We start from the raw sequence: 18,989 nt of genomic DNA, 5'->3' as shown, positions 1-18,989 counted from the left end.
TACCACTTTCAAGTGGGTAAATCTTTTTCTAATTATATTGAGCGTTTTGAAATTTTGTGTGGGTTGAACAAAGTCACTGAAGAAATCAAAAAATCGTGGTTTATATCCTTGAGTGGAGACGACGTTTTTGATGAAATTAAGCTGATTTTTCCTAAAAGGGAAGTCAAGGATTTAACTTACGATGAAATAATAGCAAAACTCAAAACAAGGTTTGATAAAACTGAGCCGGTTCTTATGAACCGATATAAGTTCTATAACCGCGAACAGGGGGCTAACGAAAGTGCTGAAAATTTTGTGCTTGCAGTTAAATTAATGGCTGAGAGCTGCAATTTTAGGGATTTCAAAGATGAGGCGATAAGAGATAGGCTGATTATTGGGCTTGCGAACAAAGATTTACAGTTCAAACTGTTATTGGAAGATGACATTGGGTTGAATACACTTGAAAATAAAATTATTAATAATGAACGCGCTTTGGGGCAAGCAAAGTTAATAGGTGAACATACTTCAACTAATGCAGATGTCCTATCCATCAAGCATCGCCTGGGAAGAAAAGAATATTTCGATAGTGAAAGGAAATTCCAGAACAAAAATGAAATGCATCCAAGACGTTTTAGATCGCGTAGTTTCAGCAGAGATAGGGGTTCAGGTAGAAGGAATTTTCATTATGACAGACGTGCAAACCGTAATCAAGCTTCGACTTATCTCAACGATTGGAATTTTCATTCATCTGCAGTGTGCAATAACTGCAGAGAAAGAGGTCACATCCGCCGAAACTGTCCTCATTTTAAAAACCCATCCGTAAAATTTGTGGAAAATGTTGACAAAATCCAGGATCAATCAATTGATAAATTCGATCGTTTGAAGTTGAATGACAATAGTGATGATTCTGAAGTAGAATGTTTGATGATATCTGCGGTGAATAATATAAGTGATCCTTGTATAGTAAATGCGAAAATCGATGGTAGAGTTTTGAAAAATGGAGATTGACACTGGCTCGGCAGTAACTGTAATCAGTTACCTGATGTATAATAATCTATTCAGAAAAATTCCGTTAGTTCATTGTAATAAGAAGCTAGCGGTTGTGAATGGTGCCAGATTAGTAATAGCTGGACAGATTTTAACAGAAGTTTTTCTTAACGGATTTATGGAGAAAGCCAGATTGATTGTATTAAAAAACGATAATGATTTTAAACCTTTGATAGGCCGCGATTGGTTGAAAATTTTCTATCCAAACTGGAAGAAGAGTTTCATCAATCATGATAATAAATTGGTCAACAATATAGTAACGAATAAAACAAGAGAAGAAACAATAGGTAAACTAAAGGCTCAATTTGCGTCTGTCTTCGATAAAGATTTTTCTAAACCAATTTTAGGTCATGAAGCTGATTTACATTTTAAACCCGAGCAACCAATTTTCAAAAAGGGCGTACCAAGTTCCGTACAAAATCAAGGAAAAGTTCTTGGATCATTTAACCATGCTGGAAGGTCAAGGCGTTATAACCCCGATAGAATCAAGTGAGTGGGCCTCTCCGGTAATAGCTATAGTAAAAAAAGATGGGGGGATCAGAATGGTCATAGACTGTAAAGTTTCCTTAAATAAGATTTTAATACAAAACACTTATCCACTTCCACTTGCACAGGACATATTTGCATCTTTAGCAGGATGCAAAGTGTTCTGTTCACTAGATCTTTATGGAGCCTACACTCAACTGCAATTATCAAAAAGATCTAGAAAATATGTGGTTATAAACACTGAAAAGGGTTTGTTTACTTATAACAGATTACCACAGGGAGCATCTTCTTCCACAGCAGTTTTCCAAAACTTGATGGAGAAAATATTAAAAGGAATTAAAAACGTCAATTGTTATTTAGATGATGTGCTTATTGCTGGGAAAACCTTTGAAGAATGTTTGGACAAATTGATTCAAGTTCTCAATAGACTTGTCAATGCAAATATTAGTGTGAACTATAATAAATGCAAATTTTTTGTAGATTCCTTGCCTTATCTAGGTCATTTGATAACTAAAGATGGATTACGGCCATCCCCAGAGAAAATTTCCACGATAGCTAAAGCTAAGGCTCCTGAAAACGTAACTGAGCTGAAAGCCTATCTGGGATTAATTAATTATTATAACCGTTTTATACCGAATTTATCTTCAAAGCTAAGGTGTTTGTATGATTTGTTAAAAAGAATACTCATTTCAATTGGACAGAGCAGTGTAATCGGGCTTTTCTGCATAGCAAAAACACGTTATTGAATGCTAATATTTTGGACTATTACGATCCAAAAAAATCGTTGGTTGTAATCACAGATGCCTCCACGTATGGATTAGGGGGAGTACTAGCACAAATTGACAATGGTGTGGAAAAGCCGGTATGTTTTTCATCCTTTTCTTTGAACTCTGCCCAACAAAAATATCCTATCCTACATCTGGAGGCGTTGGCATTGGTTTGTGTTATAAAAAAATTCCATAAGTTTTTATTTGGTCAACCTTTTGTAGTCTACACAGATCATAAGCCGTTACTGGGAATTTTCGGTAAAGAGGGTAAACATTCGTTGTACGTAACTCGACTTCAAAGATATTTATTAGAATTGTCAATCTATAATTTTGAAGTTCGATATCGTCCGGGACATAAAATGGGCAATGCCGATTTTTGTAGTCGATTCCCCCTCGAGCAGAGAATTCCTAGTTCTCCTCGATCAAGATCATGTATATTCAATAAATTTTTCTTCTGAGATGCCGTTGAACTTTTGTTCTATTGCTAAGGAAACTAGTTCTGATAAATGTCTAAGTAAAATAATTGAGTATTTAAATCAAGGTTGGCCTAAGAAATTAGACATGGAAACTAAAGAATTTCATGGATTGAAATCTAAACTACATTTGGAGCAAGGAGTGCTTTTGTTGGATGGCAAAGTTATTATTCCTTCTAGTTTAAAAGATGATATTATGAATTTATTACATTCAAATCATGAAGGCATAATAAAAATGAAAAAATTGGCTAGAAAATATGTATATTGGAGAAAAATTAATGAAGACATTGAAAATTTTGTAAAATGTTGTGCAACTTGTGCTAAAATGGAGACACAGATAAATAGCTCTCAAAATGAACCTTGGACGCGGCAGTTAGGCGTGGCAGTTAGGCGTGGCAGTTAGGAAAGTAGCAAGCGGGACAATTCCCGGTTGCGGTATCTACGAAAATATAAGTAGTGCATTTCAATGTTAGTTATAATAAAAATCAGTTAAAATCATCAATTAATTTTATTTCTTCCTAGCGTCGTATTTCAATCACAATATTACAAATAACATGCTACATAAAATGGTCCGGAAAATCGTTTTATGATACAAATCGTACATGAGTACATCCCAACTCACATAAAATATCGTTTAAAGAGTTCATCAAATGTCAAACTGCATCATATCGTACAAGCTTACAACACACATCTTATAAATGTGACTTAAGTTGTCAATCGATGTTAAAATCTCTGAATTCAAGATTTCAGCACACCTCGCATAAAGGGTGACTTAGATCGCCAACTCATCGTCAGATTGCTTCAAGTCGTACAAGAGTTCAACACACCTCGCATTAAGGGTGACTTAAATCGCCAATTTATCATCATATCGCTTCAAGTCGTAAAAGGGTAAAACACACATCGCATAAAGTGTGGATGGAACTGTCAATCCTCCCATCATCGTAAATGCGCATGAATCGAATCCTTAAATGTAACGTACAAAACGACGCCAATGCGACATAAAGTACCTAAGTATTTCTAACATCGTAAATGACATCACATATGATGTTGTCGATGTCGTAAACCAGAAAATAACGAAAACATGTACGTATATTGCCTCCACTTTTGGTAGGTATATGCTTTTTTCTAACATCATATACGATGATTTGTGTCGACATAGACGTACGTATATCTTTTGATATACCTACCAAATTGTTGGCTGGGAGGGCTCCGGTTCAGTTTCGGTCGATGATACCATCGCCATATTGATCATAAGTCAAAGGTATCGCAGAATACGCTTCAGGCCTAGCTAGAGGCTCTCAGAGCGCTAACAGCAGCATTGATATTCGGCCTCGAAAACAACAACTGCAAAAAATCGTTGAACGGCTGCTCAGTGTTAACCACACCATCGTTTAGCTTCGTCCAATCCGAGTCTCTCCCATGTAGCACTAAGTAGCTTAGTCGCTAGCTGCGACTCCAAGCCGGTTAGGTTTGACGAAATCCTGACCATCATCGTCATAGTAAAGCTACTGTCGTAGTCGCTTTCGTCTTGAATCATATGTTGCCTGGCACCAGATCCGATGACGAATCAAATCTTTCGTTGACACTGGTGGCTGATAACCTCAGCATGTGAAAGTACAAAGTTTTGTTCATGTCACTTTCTGGTAACCCCAGAAATACAACCTCTGGTTGCTAATAGTGCCATTTCTGCATGACGCCAAACACTGTTCAGTAGCACTCGTCCATAATGCCTCAGATAGCAGTGGTAGAGAACGCTGGAGACTAAACGTCGCCTGAACCCCCTCCTCCGAAGCACCCGGAACAGCTTCCAACTTCCAGATCACTCCGATGACTACGATCAGCTGCATACGACCCATCTGGATCTAACCGGCACCCAATAGTCCTCCAAAACCACAGATAAATGAAACTGCTGGCTTGGAACAGTTCACGCGTGCTAAATGCAGCGTAGCATCCCTAGATAGAGCCAATGTTTCTCAATTGAATCGCTTACAGACGGCTTTGAATGCATGCGTGCGATATGTTTACAGCCTTAATCGTTATGCAAGCGTTACTTTTCGCCAGAAACTTCTTCTTGGTTGCATTTTTTCTAATTTTTATATATTCCGTAGCTGCATGACTGTATTTAATATCATAAAAAGTAGAAAGCCTCCTTATTTGAATTCTTTATTCATTCCACTACGTAGTTTGCGCTCATCCTGTTTTCTTTTACCTCATCATACTTCATTGTACTACAGTAATTCTTTCATTGTTAGAGAAATAAAAAACTGGAACCAACTCTCCATTCAAGTTAAGATGAATTTTTCAAAAACACGTTTCAAAGAGGACTTGCTGGTTTGGCTTAATAGAAGTGTTTAGACTTGTACGAATATTTAAGAATTCTCCCATCAACGCCAGGATTAGTTATACCAATTTACTTGAATTATTGTTATATTCATTTCAAATCTGTTACGAGTTAAAAGATCATTGATCTTATGTTACTTGTCAATAAATAAATAAATAAATAAATAAATAAATAAATAAATAGAGTAGCCCTCTCGATAAGCAGCTTCTTTCATTCGCCAATCCCGGCTAATTCTGCTTCTAGAGCATTTGGACCTGACCAATCCAGGTTACAGATCCCAAGAGTCTTCTTCTCGGCCTTCGAAAATGAACTCACGCTTCTTACCGCAGCGTGGCTCGTAACGGCACGGAGAGTTACCCTCTCGGAACCCGACTTCGCGGCCTCGATCTCCGGTTTCACCTTCTGGCGGATCTGGAGCATCTCGTGGCCTCCGCGCTGACAATCCTCTGCGCTGGTGGTCGGATGTGCTTGGAATAGCACTTGCATGCTGACCACAGCCCACAAGCAAAGCACGAGAGTAAACCTTTCGGCTATCAGCTCCACCTGATTGTTCCTAGATGTTACTCCAGCTGGACATGTCGACCTGTGCGCTGCCCGGTTAATGATCTTAAGATTCCTCCCGACCGTCGGACGTGAGCTCACGCATACTAACCACAGCGTGGGTCTGGACGGCAGTGAGAGGAGCCCTCTCGATCTACGAACTTCTCGACACTCGACATCGCGGAACCTCTGACAGTCCTTGGACATCTCGCTGGCTTGCCTCTGCGCTGGTGGTTCTTTTGCTGCTAACCGTCATCTGGCTGCCGATTAGTCCCTCAACACTGGCAGTTTCTTCTGCGCTGGTCGCTGATGAACTGCTAACCGCAAGTGAACTTGCTAGCCCCACCTGAACAACTCGTTTTCTGTATCCAGACGTATCTGGCCTTTAACCTATCGATATGAAAAATTCAACGTAGATTTCAGTGTTGGAAATCGTTAGTCTGGCTAGTCTTTAAACTACAATCTATTACATTAGCGATAGCTGTTGTCTCTATTTTACACTCGTGGGAAAAGGATTTCGTCCGGAACAGTCCCGAAAACCGTAAGTTTCAGCAATAATGCTTACTGGTAGATCTACGGACAACTTTTTACCCCATGTTATGATTCCGAAACACACGAAGGACTTTTTTTTTGTTAGAGCAAGCTAATACACAAGCATGCAAAAATTTAAAGAAAAATTAATTGTTGTCAAAGATTTATCTGCTTGTTAAATACATTTTGCTTTCTTCGGTTCATAAAGTTATTTGTATCAAATGCTGATTAATATCTGAGTCAATATAAACGCGCCCTACCTATAGATGAAACCTAAGGTAGAGTCACAGTCAACAGCGAAAGAAGAAACTAGAACACGTCCAATAAAAATAAAACACCAACGTTCCCCAGGCCTCAGGTTATATGGCACCGCAATAAATTTTAACCACATCTGATGGAAATATCAAATTTTGAGAATCTTGACAAGCGTCGTGTGTTCAAATGAAATTACACTTGGTCGTTGCCGTTGTTGGTGGCAAACCGCTGCCTGGCTGGCAGAAGTGCTCACCTTTTCTGAAAAATCAGTCGGTGCAAACAAACAGTAACACGTGAAGCCATTTGTACCGACTGACCATTGCCGGCCATTGCAGATAGATATCTTGCTGCGATCAACGCCACGGTACTGTTCCATTCAATGGCCAAAAGGAAGATGGAAAGAAGAAAATCGAACAATACTTAATAATATAACTTTTTGACCATTCAAAGTTGATATTGATCGATTGGCAGTTTTTTTTTATTGTTTTGATTCATTATTTGGGACATGGCACGTATGAACAAAACAACGAACGGGTTGTATTCACTTACGGTTTTGGTCGGGATAACAACTCTGAATTATTTTCTCAAATGTAATGGGTGAGGCCTCCATTTTGGAAATCACTTTTTGTTTTTTAACTTGTTAAAGGAAGCGCGAAACCGATTGACTTTTCTCCTCGAGTGATATTCCTGAAATATGATGGATCTTATTCTATATTAAATTTAACGTTTTCCAAAGTTATATCTCGTAGCAGATAGTGGAAGTACGGCGATAAGTTAAGTTATCAACTTACTGTTCTTATCAGGCAATTTCTCTTACTTGACCGGAAAATTTTTGATTTCATACAGAAAGAAAATTCTAAACAAGAATCACTTTTGACTTCTCAGAAACATGTTAAAACTAACAGTCATATTAATATTTGTTCAAAGATCCAATCAAAATGAGTTTTTACAAACTCAAGTTTGATGTCAACCGATACATTGAGTAAGTCATGCTAAATCATTCCCATTTCAGTTCAACCCTACCCATGTAGTTATCTGACGAGCCATATCTGTTTGATACCGAGGGGAAGGCTGATTATTATTATTATTTCCCAACCTTTGTCGGCCATTGCTGTCGGCTGCCTGTTGTAAGGGTCCACCCCTATCTGTCAGGCAGCAACTGGCAACAACAACATCAACAACAATTTTATCAGCTTATGTCTGGCGTGGTGTGTGCAGTGCAGTCGCAGTCATATAATGATGACATGGAAGTGGCCGTCATAAACCGGTGGTAAGAATGTAGTTGGCAGGATTCCGATCCCGATGGAGATGCTGTTTGCAACAACAGCTATCAATTGAAGTTATATTGAAACATGATCTTCGTCGTTCAAAGTTTGATAAAATTATGACAACACACATTTTTACCATCATAAAGTGACCGAAGGTCAGTTAAAACTTCAAAGATATTATGAATGTTTTCAAATTGACAATAATCGTTCGGGAAAAGCAAAACGGGCCCTTTTTACGCTTTCGCTTCATCGAGACATTTTTTTATCGAAATATTTTCTTTTATCGAGACAGTTTTCATTTATCTCATAATCATGCAAATTGGTGACCTATTTTCTAACATTTACACACTTCAAAAAATACTTTTAAATATGTCATTCTCTTAAAAACTACCGCTATAAGAAAAAAAATAGTGAAATTCATAAGATTATCTTATGTCGCGAATAGATTCTGAGATGAACACCTACTTCGATGAGAGATTTCTGCTTTTTAGAAGAGGGTCTTATGGAAATTTCACGTTTAATAATAAAAAATCAAAATATTTTTTATTTTTTCGAAAATTTGTGTGAAATTATTTTATGCATGGTCACCATCAGCAGCACAACAATAAAGTTTCTCTGTCACATCTCTGACCTTGCGTTCATCGCGGGTCAGCATGTTGAAAAGTAAACCAGAAGTTGTATTTTAGTTTGCAAAGCCATTTAACGACTGCTAGAGAAACTTACCATCAAGGAAATAATATTTCATTTCACTCCAGGAAATCTATAACTTCACGGTAAGTGCTTCTTTGGGCGATTGAAAATCTGATGAAATGAATGAATGTGTTCATTTTATTTTCACAACGAAACAATGAAAACTGAAGGAATTTCATAATACTCTTATGGAAATCAATTTGGAACTCTAAAAAGCGGTTCATAAGACGCATCTTATGAAACTGATAACAAGAATTTGCCTGAGTGCAGGGTGGCAAAGTGAAAGTGATACACTTTGTGTATTGCATGAAACACAAACCATTTGTTATTTCTATTCGGAATCAATTTCAATCAGAAGTAAAGTTACATACTAACATTTGGATTCAAATTTTTCCCTTGGTGTTTGATAACAGTTCCTAGACGCTTTTTGAAAACATTGCAAGCCGCACGAATGACTTAGTTCGGCGTTTCGTTCCAAACCTTCTTCAAACGTTTATAAATGTGTTCAAGCTCGAATGCCTAACGTCGTACAACTTTCCACGTTCTTTTTTTATGTAAGGGGAGATGTGATGCCGATGATTGATAGTTTCATGTCCCTCATACGTACCAATCATCGTCGTTCAAGCGTTTGTCAGTCGGTTATTTGACAGTTGACATCCTCGAGCCGATCCGAACTCTTTCATTCTCGCTTCCAGACTTTTTGGACTTTTGTCAGACATTTTTTTAGGTTTCCAGACCTTCAGACTTTTGACTTTCCTTCCAGACATGTCCAGACGTTAATGTTCCAGTTTGGACGTGAATTTTTCAACATAACAATTAAAATTCGAGATTTTTCTGGCAGGAAATGATTCGAATTAGTAATTATAAAACCGCTAATACCACAATGGTCTCAGGCATTGATAGTGTATAGAGTAAAACTCGCCGTCCGGACTTTTCCAGAAAATTTTTCAAAATCTTCCAGACTTTTTTGAAAAAAAAACAGTTGGCATCTCTGAGTGTGGTAGTCCTCGAGACAGGTGATTGTTTCTCGGTTAAATTGCGAAGGTCAAGCTCCACAACTGCCATGTGTATGTCCAAGTAGACTGAGTCGATTTGGGGTCTTTTCTGAATTTCACAAACCCTGGGGTCTTAAAAGCTTCGTTTTGGTTCAAAACTCACCTATGATTTTTGCAGAAGTTTTAAGTAACGTTTACATGAGTAAATTGTAACTATTATGATTCTATGAGAAAATTGAATATTTTCTTCTGAAAAATCAATTGAATGTCGCAGCCTGTGGCGTGGAGGTCATGAGATCGAAATCTTATCGACCAAACATCATGTTTCATTGAGATCCTGTGTGTGTGTTTGTGTTTGTTAAAAAAAAACAAAATTTTCTTTTTCCTGTAGAACCGAGACTGGTAATGGGTTTTGTGCCAATATATAAATTTTCTACGGAAAATTTACTACTATAAGAACTTTGTCCAAAACCGTAACTTCGTATCTTCTAAGACTGTAAAGTTATAAGCTGTTGAATAAGGATATGTCTTTTGGCATTGAAAATCAATCAATTCAACTGGCTTCCCTGCTTGAGCCTATCGGGGTGTTGCATAACTAATTTTCAAGAAATACTTCGATAGGAGCAAGCAGTGATGTCAGTTGAATTGATTGATTTTCAATATCAAAAGACATACTCTAATTCAATAACTAATGACTTTTTTGCCTAATGCGATACGAAGTTACGGTCTTCGACCAAGTTATTCAGCGGTAAATTTTTCGTAAAGAATTTATTAGGGTAGGTGTTCCTAATTTGGTATGTGTACCTAATGTTAACATACTTTTCAATTTTGACTGTTTATGACGTTATTTTTCACTTATCACAATTATAAAAAAAAATTATAATGTAACGGATCATGTGAACTTTCATTTAACAAACAAATTAGTTTTCTAACTCACAGCATTTTTCGTAAAATCCAGTTTGTTTCAAAGTATGTCCAAATAGAATAGAATTGTTAGCAAATTTCTTAAAAAACACCTGTTCAGAAATGGAAGATTAAAGCTGAATTTATCAACCGATTTTTTTGAAATTTTTCGTCGGATTGTTTTTTTGTCATGATTTAAGTAACAAGTATGTTAGAACCATGTTTTTTTCGTGTAAAAGCTGAAAAAAGCATATGTCCACAATTAGGAACACTATTTTCAATGTGTTCCTAATTATGGACATAGTCAAAGTTTTCCAAAGTAAATCAAAGTCATAGATTGTATTTGAGATAAATTTGATTGATTGAATTGTGTTTTAACTTAATTTTCAACGATCTGTTAAAATAAACTGTTTTGAGCTTATAAAATATGATTTGTATTACTTCAGTGTATCTCAAAGTTAAAAATGATGAAAAATTATTTTCGCCAAGTTGTAAAGAACGCACCTTTCGCGAAAGAGAAGGAAACCATCATATTACAGAGAGCTTCTCAACGAGAACAGCATCGAAAGGAAAAATTTAAAAAAAATCTCAATAAAATACGTTGTATACAACCCACCTGGGGCATCATGCAACACTTTTTTATTTCAATGGCTTCTAAAAACCTAATGTCCACAGGAAATCCTACCGTTTGTACATCAAAAGTTTTAAGGTTAAGGAGACATGAAACTAACGTAGTCAGAAAAATAATTGGTTCCACCAGTTATTTTTAAATTTACAAAACATGCGATTTTCACCCTACTAAGAAAAAAGGGTAAGTTGCAAAAACCTTTGTTTTTTTATGAAAAATGAAAAAAAAAAGTTATCGTTTTTGACATATTTGTGATGTCGTTACGCATAAAGCACGATCTTCAGTTATTTTTGATTTTGTTAGAATTTAAGTTTATATTTTTTTCTGTCAAAGATTTTTTTTAACGAAAGCATAAGGGTGCTTTATAAATTCAGGGATAAAAAATACTACAATTTTACATCATATTCAAGCATATGGAAACAACATTTAAACTACTGACCATACTGACTGAACACTCGATTTCGTTTGTTGGATAGTTTTTCCAACAGTACGCAATGTCGATTCCAGAGTGCGCATATATTGATTGGGAGAAATGCCATCCCAATTAGAAAATGCCACCCAACTTTCAAAAAAATAGAGGCAATTGCTACGATAAAATCGGGCTAAACAGGTACATTTTTCCAGGCCATTTTTTTGTCAAATTTTGCAGGTTCGCCACCTACCGTCGGTTTTGCGAACCTGCAAAATTTGACAAAAAACATTAGCCACAAAATATCCGAATTTTTGTTTTAAGTGGCATGTCAGTGCCAGTGTGATCAGTGTTTAAACTGTAAATCATTGATTTGCATGTCGATGCATTTTAGCCAAGACTGGTAACGGAATTTTATTTTTTTTTTAAATTAAATGATTGTCCGAAAAATATTTATACACCAACAGTGTTGATATAGGATAATAAAATCAATATAGAGTCTGTAGGTAATATCATTCAGCCAATCTGTCACATTGTGTCAAGTTTTTACAGCATCAAAAATGCTAAAATTTCGATTTTTCAAATTTTCTATGAGAATCAAAAACTTTAAAAAACGATCTCACAATGTGAGAAACTATGGCATCATCATTTTGTTATCATTAAATGATAATTATAATCCGTTATATTAAAATAAAAGCTAAATAAGTGTTGTGGTACACAAATGTTGCATCGAACCATGCTGTTGTATGATGCTTATTTGACTGTACTTATTTGTATCCATTACGATGAATTTTCTACTTTTTGAAATATAATACCTATATGTGTCCATTGGAAAAGTAAAAGTTTGAATTTCAAAAAGCTCAACATCCACTACTTTCTTCAAAACTAGCGTAAAGGAATATTGTGTAGGATTTAAATAGTCCTTATTTCTCTATTCATATTCCAAAAACGTTGTAAAATTTATAAAAAGGTGAGTTTTGAGATTTTTCTCATTAAAGTATTAAAAAAAAACAGACCCATGTGCAAAATCAGGAACAAATAGTGTAATATTGGGTACGCTGATATATTTTTCCTCATATGTTAACATTAGGAACACCCATATGTTAACATTAGGAACAACTAGTGCCATATTAGGAACATCGACACACTTTATAAAACATGATATTTTCCTTAAATTAAGGCTTGAAATAATTATTTCAGACCTAAACAGAGTTCAGAAAAAAAATTGGAACTTAGTAATCAAAAAATTGTATATCTAAGTATTAAAGGTTCGGCGTAATAATATCAAATCTAAAAACCTCTGACAAAATATAGCGAAATTAGGCTCACTTACCCTAAAGTCTGCTTCATTTAATATTGAAACAAATTCTTTTGCTCATTGTGGCGCTCCTAGTGGACGGATTTGGAAACTTTTTTCACCCACGTGTCGGGAAATTCATTACCTTTCACCATGTATTTATGTCATAACAACAAACGATAGCATTTTGTAAACAACCGCCATGGAAGCCGAACGGAGAGATCAAATTGTGCACAGTTTTCTTGAAAATCCATTGTTGTCGGCATCGAAGCTAGCTAAACAGCTTAAAATGCCCAGAAATACCGTATGGCGTGTTATCAAGCAGTACAAGGAAACATTGACGACGGCTCGGAAGCCGCATTCGAAGCGTCGGAGTGGAACTGTCGACCGGAAACTGCGTGGGAAAGTCATCAAGGCCGTCAAGAGGAATCCCAATCTTTCAGACCGCGATTTGGCCAATAAGTTCCAGGCCGCTCACAGTACGGTGCGACGAATTCGTCTCCGGGAAGGAATAAGGTCATTCCGAGCCAGCAAACAGCCAAATCGGACGCTGAAGCAGAACAATGTGGCCAGAATCCGTGCTCGAAAGCTGTACGACCAAGTGCTGACCAAGTTCGACGGATGTAAAGTCTGCTTCATTTAATATTGGAACACAAACAATTGCGTGTAGTTCAGTCATTTATTAACGAATTCATAATTTGTTTTTCATACAAATGTAGCATTTTCTTTACTCTTTCATAAAAAAAATTAAAAAAAATTATTCATTGCTGTTTCGAAGAAATTCTCGTACTCGTACTCGTAAGAAAACTGTGCACAATTTGATCTCTCCGTTCGGCTTCCATGGCGGTTGTTTACAAAATGCTATCGTTTGGTGTTATGACATAAATACATAGTGAAAGGTAATGAATTTCCCGACACGTGGGTGAAAAAAGTTTCCAAATCCGTCCACTAGGAGCGCCACAATGAGCAAAAGAATTTGTTCCAATATTAAATGAAGCAGACTTATTAGTAAATTTTTTATCGACTGGTTGGGTAATGAATAAATAGATTTCCGGCGATTCCAGTCACGAAAAAATCTTAAAACGATTTTTATTTCTTCATCCGACGTTTCGGCATTTATTATGCCTTTTTCAAGGAGTCTATTAATAAAACAAAATTAATTATGTGTTTAAAAAGGTGTTACAATAAATGGTGTACTTACTGAAATTTCTCGTTTTAATTGTCCAAAAAGTTTTTTGAATCTGCTAAACTGTCTAATCGGGAAATGTAAGTCCAGTTGTCTGTGGTGTATAACAAAAATATTCAAAGTTGAGCTTTCTACTTGCATGCAATCTTCCTTGAAATCTGTTCTTCTTACTATTGATCTGGTTGAGATGGATATAACACTTTGCAAGTTTTGAAAACGAAAACGGATATAAAAATGATTTGCAATATTTTGGATGTTGTTTTCCACTTAGCCACTACTGATGTTTGCTGAATTTTGTGTGTTTGTTGTATTTTGTTATAATGTTTCTATTGTTTGTAGACCGGAAGTGAAATTGTGACGATCAATTATTCTCGTGCCGTTCAAATCAAAATTGGCGGACACAAATCGAACAAAAAGGCGTTAGAAAAACTGCGAAGCGAAGGAGTGGATAAAGAGGACCCGCGAGTGGCAAATTTGAATGGACAAACTGCATTACTTCATCACAGCATAAAACACGATCACTCTTTTGATTTGAACGGCACGAGAATAATTGATCGTCACAATTTCACTTCCGGTCTACAAACATAAGAAATGTGTCAAATCGCGAGGAATGGCAACGCGGTCAATAAGAAGACTGATACTGAAGGGCTCAGTATCATCTACGTCGGCATTTTCAACTCCATCAAAAACAAACCAAAACACACCAATACACGTAATAATACACCAAACATACAAAATACAACAAACACACAAAATACAACAAACATCAGTAGTGGCTAAGTGGAAAACATCATCCAAAATATTGCGAATCATTTTTATATCCGTTTTCGTTTTCAAAGCTTGCAAAGTGTTATATCCATCTCAACCAGATCAATAGACCACAGACAACTGGACTTACATTTCCCGATTAGACAGTTTAGCAGATTCAAAAAACTTTTTGGACAATTAAAACGAGAAATTTCAGTAAGTACACCATTTATCGTAACACCTTTTTAAACACATCATTAATTTTGTTTTATTAATAGACTCCTTGAAAAAGGCATAATAAATGCCGAAACGTCGGATGAAGAAATAAAAATCGTTTTAAGATTTTTTCGTGACTGAAATCGCCGAAAATCAATTTATTCGAGTTTATTAATTGACACAAAACACATTACCACCCTCGGTTTCGCAGAAATAACAAAATTGATGTTGATTTTTCAGAACAAAATATTCATTTTTTCCATATAAACTTAAAATTCCAGATTTACTCATATAAACGTTACTTCAAAATTCTGCAAAAAATCATGGGTGAGATTTGAACCAAAACAAAACTTTAAAGACCCCAAGGTTTGAGAAATTCAAAAATAACGATAAATCGACGCAATCTTATGTCCAAATTCAACTCATAATAAATATGCCAAAAGATGTTTTGTTAAAATGTGTCACAATTCGACGCAGTTTGAACCATTTTTTTTTTTTTTTGTTGCCAAAATTATATCAATGGTGTTCTGAAGTTTCGAAAAAACACTTATCATGAAATGAAATTTAGCTCTTTTTATGCTGCAAATTAAAGTTGTTATAATTTAAAAAAAAAAGTTTTTGGAAAGTCGCTGTTATTTCTCCAGATTTGCACATTCTACCAAATTTAATCATATCAATAAATCCCAAACACCTTCCAGCACCCAATTAACAAGGTTCGGAGAAAATTTATAAAATTATTTTTCAACTCTGATGTTCAGTTGTGTTATTCCAACTAAAATGTTATTATTTCACCGAATCAATGAGTGCTATTCTCATTTTAAAAAAATCATGCAAAAAAGGTTAAAAAAGGTTTTAGTTCAATGATTAACTTTTCCGAAGACCGAGAGTCATTATTATTGTAATTTCATTTACACAAATTAAAAAAAAAATTATGATTCATTTTTTTAAGCAATAATGTATCTCTTAAACTAGAATATCCATGCAAAATCTGGTTTGCTGTTTGGACGATTGATAATAAAAAGATTCAAAGTCTGTATTCAGTTTTCACCTAGGGTTGATAGTTTATCAGTTATTAAATATCGATTTTATTAAAAACTGATCAATTTTAAAATATCCTCACGCCATGTTACCCATGTTACCAAAACTAGAGGAGGGATAGAAATAATCTGACAAATGAATCGAATTCATGACGCCGAAATCTTACAAAATCAGATATTGAAACACAGGCACCAGAAATACTGTTCCCTGGTGTAACTGAATCACAACAATATCTACCTATTAGTGTCTCGATTCACCTAACTTTACTTAATTTTTGGAGATTGACGGAGGCCCAAAGTTTCATCAAACTGGTTATGATGATTTTTACCGCTTAAGTAAAAAAAATAACGTTTTGATAATTTTATCATGTACATTACTCAGACAAAGTTTTGTAAAAAAACAATTTTTTTGATAACATGCTTCAACTTTGAGCGTGGCTCCATCGTTGAGGTTCTAGCAATCAAAATTTCACACTGAAGACAAAAATTACGGCATCTTTCTAATCATCATTCCTATAATTTCCGTAATTTCCCGTAAGAAATGTTTGATAAAAAAAAGTACTTTAGAAGAACAGCTACCAAGAACTGATAAAATACAGTTAGTAGCTTTGAAAGCTGTTTTAGGGACACGTTTTTATTTGTCTCAAGAGAATATTTACAAAAAATGGCAATGCCTTTCATGCAATACGTTACCCACTAATTAAAATTTTTATGGTCAATTGACACTCTAGAGCTCTCAAGGGATATCCTGAGGGCTTTCAGAGTGCAGCTATATAAAAATTAAATTGTATCATTGAACATTTATATCAATATTGAGGGTTCTAAGAATAAATTACTTTTTTGAAAGCCTCTATAAAAAAAACAACATGCTTTAAAACTTACGATAAGGCCAAACTGGCATGGCAAGTCCAGATAAAGTTTCAAAATAAACCTTGACAAACTTTGAAGAATTAAAAAATGTGTCTTTAAATGACACCATCCGTTAGATCCGGCGGCGATTGATAAGTGGAAATCGTGCAGCTGCGGTCGAGAAGACTTAGCCCTCGCACGAAGTGTAACTTGTATATGACGCTCATAAGACCGAATGTCCTCTACGGGCACGAGACGTGGATATTGCTCGAGGAGGACCTGCGCACACTCGAAGTATTCGAGCGACGAGTGTTAAAAACCATCTTTGGCGGTGTGCAGGAGAACGGAGTGTGGAGGCGAAGGATGAACTACGACCTCGCGCGGCTCTACGACGAACCAAGTATCCAGAAGGTGGTGAAGGCTGGCCGGATACGCTGGCAGGACATGTTGCAAGAATGCCGGACGACTGTCCTGCAAAACAGGTGTTCGCTGCCAATCCGGTAGGAACGAGGCGAACAGGGGCGCAACGAGCGTGGTGGTTAGACCAAGTGGAGTGTGATCTGGCGTATGTGGGATGCCCGAGAAGTTGGAGAACGGTTGCCATGGACCGAGTAAATATTATTCATAAGGTTAGGTCGTAAGACGGAACACAATGTAAATAAATAAATACACTTATTCAAGTATAAGTCGTCCAGTTGAATTCTTTAGCCATTAATCATTCTAGAAACGAACTTATTTCGACACTATAAGTAGCTCAATTAACAACATAAATTTTTAATTTTGGGATACCGAATTAACTTGACAGATTAAAACTGGAACTTTTCAATTGATGATTACCTTTCATTTGACGGTTCTGCCAACAGGAAAGCCAACAAAAAGAAAAACTACCAAAATCTACCTAGGCACCATTTATGAATGGAATCGTTTGATCCTTGCATCTCCCAAATTTAACTGCCATATGGCAGAAAGTCCCCAGAATTTCCTTGGAATCAACAAACCGTCTGCTGCGAAAGTGAACCTTCTTTTTCCGGTATGTGCACTGTGCAGTATGTAAAAGGTTTCGAAAAAAAATGCGACCTAAGAGTTATCAGTCCAGCTAGGGCAGGAAGGCGGCGGATTGCTGCTACTTCTTATTCTTCGGGCACTCGGCGGTTTCTTTTCCCACTTTGAGCCTGGCCTGGCGCGGACGTCTTCTTCCTATCGTTGCGTGTTTGCATGTGTGTGTGGTTTGTGTATTTTCAAAACACTTTCCGAGATATAGACAATCGCTGTGATTATATATAGATAAATGAGGCATTTTATCTCCTCCGAGGGGTTTCAACCTTAACAAATAGATAAAGATGGTGTCCGCACGATTTAGTTACTGTAAATAACATTATCAAACTTATTATCTTATAATATTATCGTAGATATTCATTACAATATTTTCAGTCTTCCGTTTTTGCCCGGCTGGTGAAATTGAACTTCATGTTCAGTAGATTCGAGCAGTCGTCGAGGAGCGCAGTGCGCGATTAGAAGTTGCTCAATCGTTAGATCGGTGATCCTTATTTTACTACATCAACGCATCGATTGCGGATACTTAGCGCAAAGTTAGCGCAATCGAAAGGACTTACCTCTGAAGGCTAGGTTTTCAACGGAATCAGGCACTTTTATCACTCACTAAAACTGGGACAGCAACGTCGTTAAAAAAAATGGGAAAAAATTTATTCACAAGGTGTGGTGTTCTAAAAATGTGATTTGGGTGCGGTGATTCAGGTGCGGATTAAAATCTGAGGCGTGCGCTTAATCCTCATTACACTCATCAATTATTGTGCGCAGAAGTCGACCAGAAAAAAAATCGAATCAATTTCACAAGGGTCTCTACTTTTTTTCTAATAAATCAACACTGTTTTGTTAAATCTAGTTTAAAAAGTATGAAGAAAAATAAAATTCGTATGGTGAAAAAGGTGTTTCCAGATTCCACCGATAACGCGCTGACGGAAGGCACCAAAAAGTGGAAAATCAAGTACAAGTGTTATCTATATCACGCCCAATCTTGAACTGTTGAGATAGCGTTACGTAGCGTGGTGCTGATAAAAAAGAGTTTACCTTTGTGATTCGTGTACCAGCCATGGAACTGAGACCAATACCATCGTACCTACGTCCCTAATGTCACATTTGCCATGAATGTGTTGGAGGCGGCCGCCCTTGGTTGAACCACGGGATCTACTTATGATGACGAGGACATATGAAGAGTGGGTAAAAATCAACCGACCTGGACGAGGAGAACAAATAAAACGTGCCAAACATTACTCAAGGTATGGCGTTGATTTGATGGAAAGTTGTTTCTCAAGGGACTTCGAGGG

The 18,989-nt window shown here is 36.4% G+C and overlaps 1 protein-coding gene across 1 annotated transcript in view; it reads right to left on the bottom strand.

The window, feature by feature from the left end:
• Window positions 1–7,102, bottom strand: part of LOC129757774 (GATA-binding factor 2-like) — a 71,471-nt gene extending 64,369 nt beyond the window's left edge. The window contains exon 1 of the mRNA XM_055755074.1: window positions 6,969–7,102. The gene's annotated coding sequence lies outside the window, so the exon portion shown is untranslated. The remainder of the gene's footprint in view (window positions 1–6,968) is intronic.
• Window positions 7,103–18,989: the final 11,887 nt, after the last annotated feature.

Source organism: Uranotaenia lowii, chromosome 3 (genome assembly GCF_029784155.1).
Source record: "Uranotaenia lowii strain MFRU-FL chromosome 3, ASM2978415v1, whole genome shotgun sequence".
NCBI lineage: Eukaryota > Metazoa > Arthropoda > Insecta > Diptera > Culicidae > Uranotaenia > Uranotaenia lowii.
The sequence above is the reverse complement of the archived record's forward strand: the minus strand, read 5'-3'. Positions and strand labels throughout refer to the sequence as shown.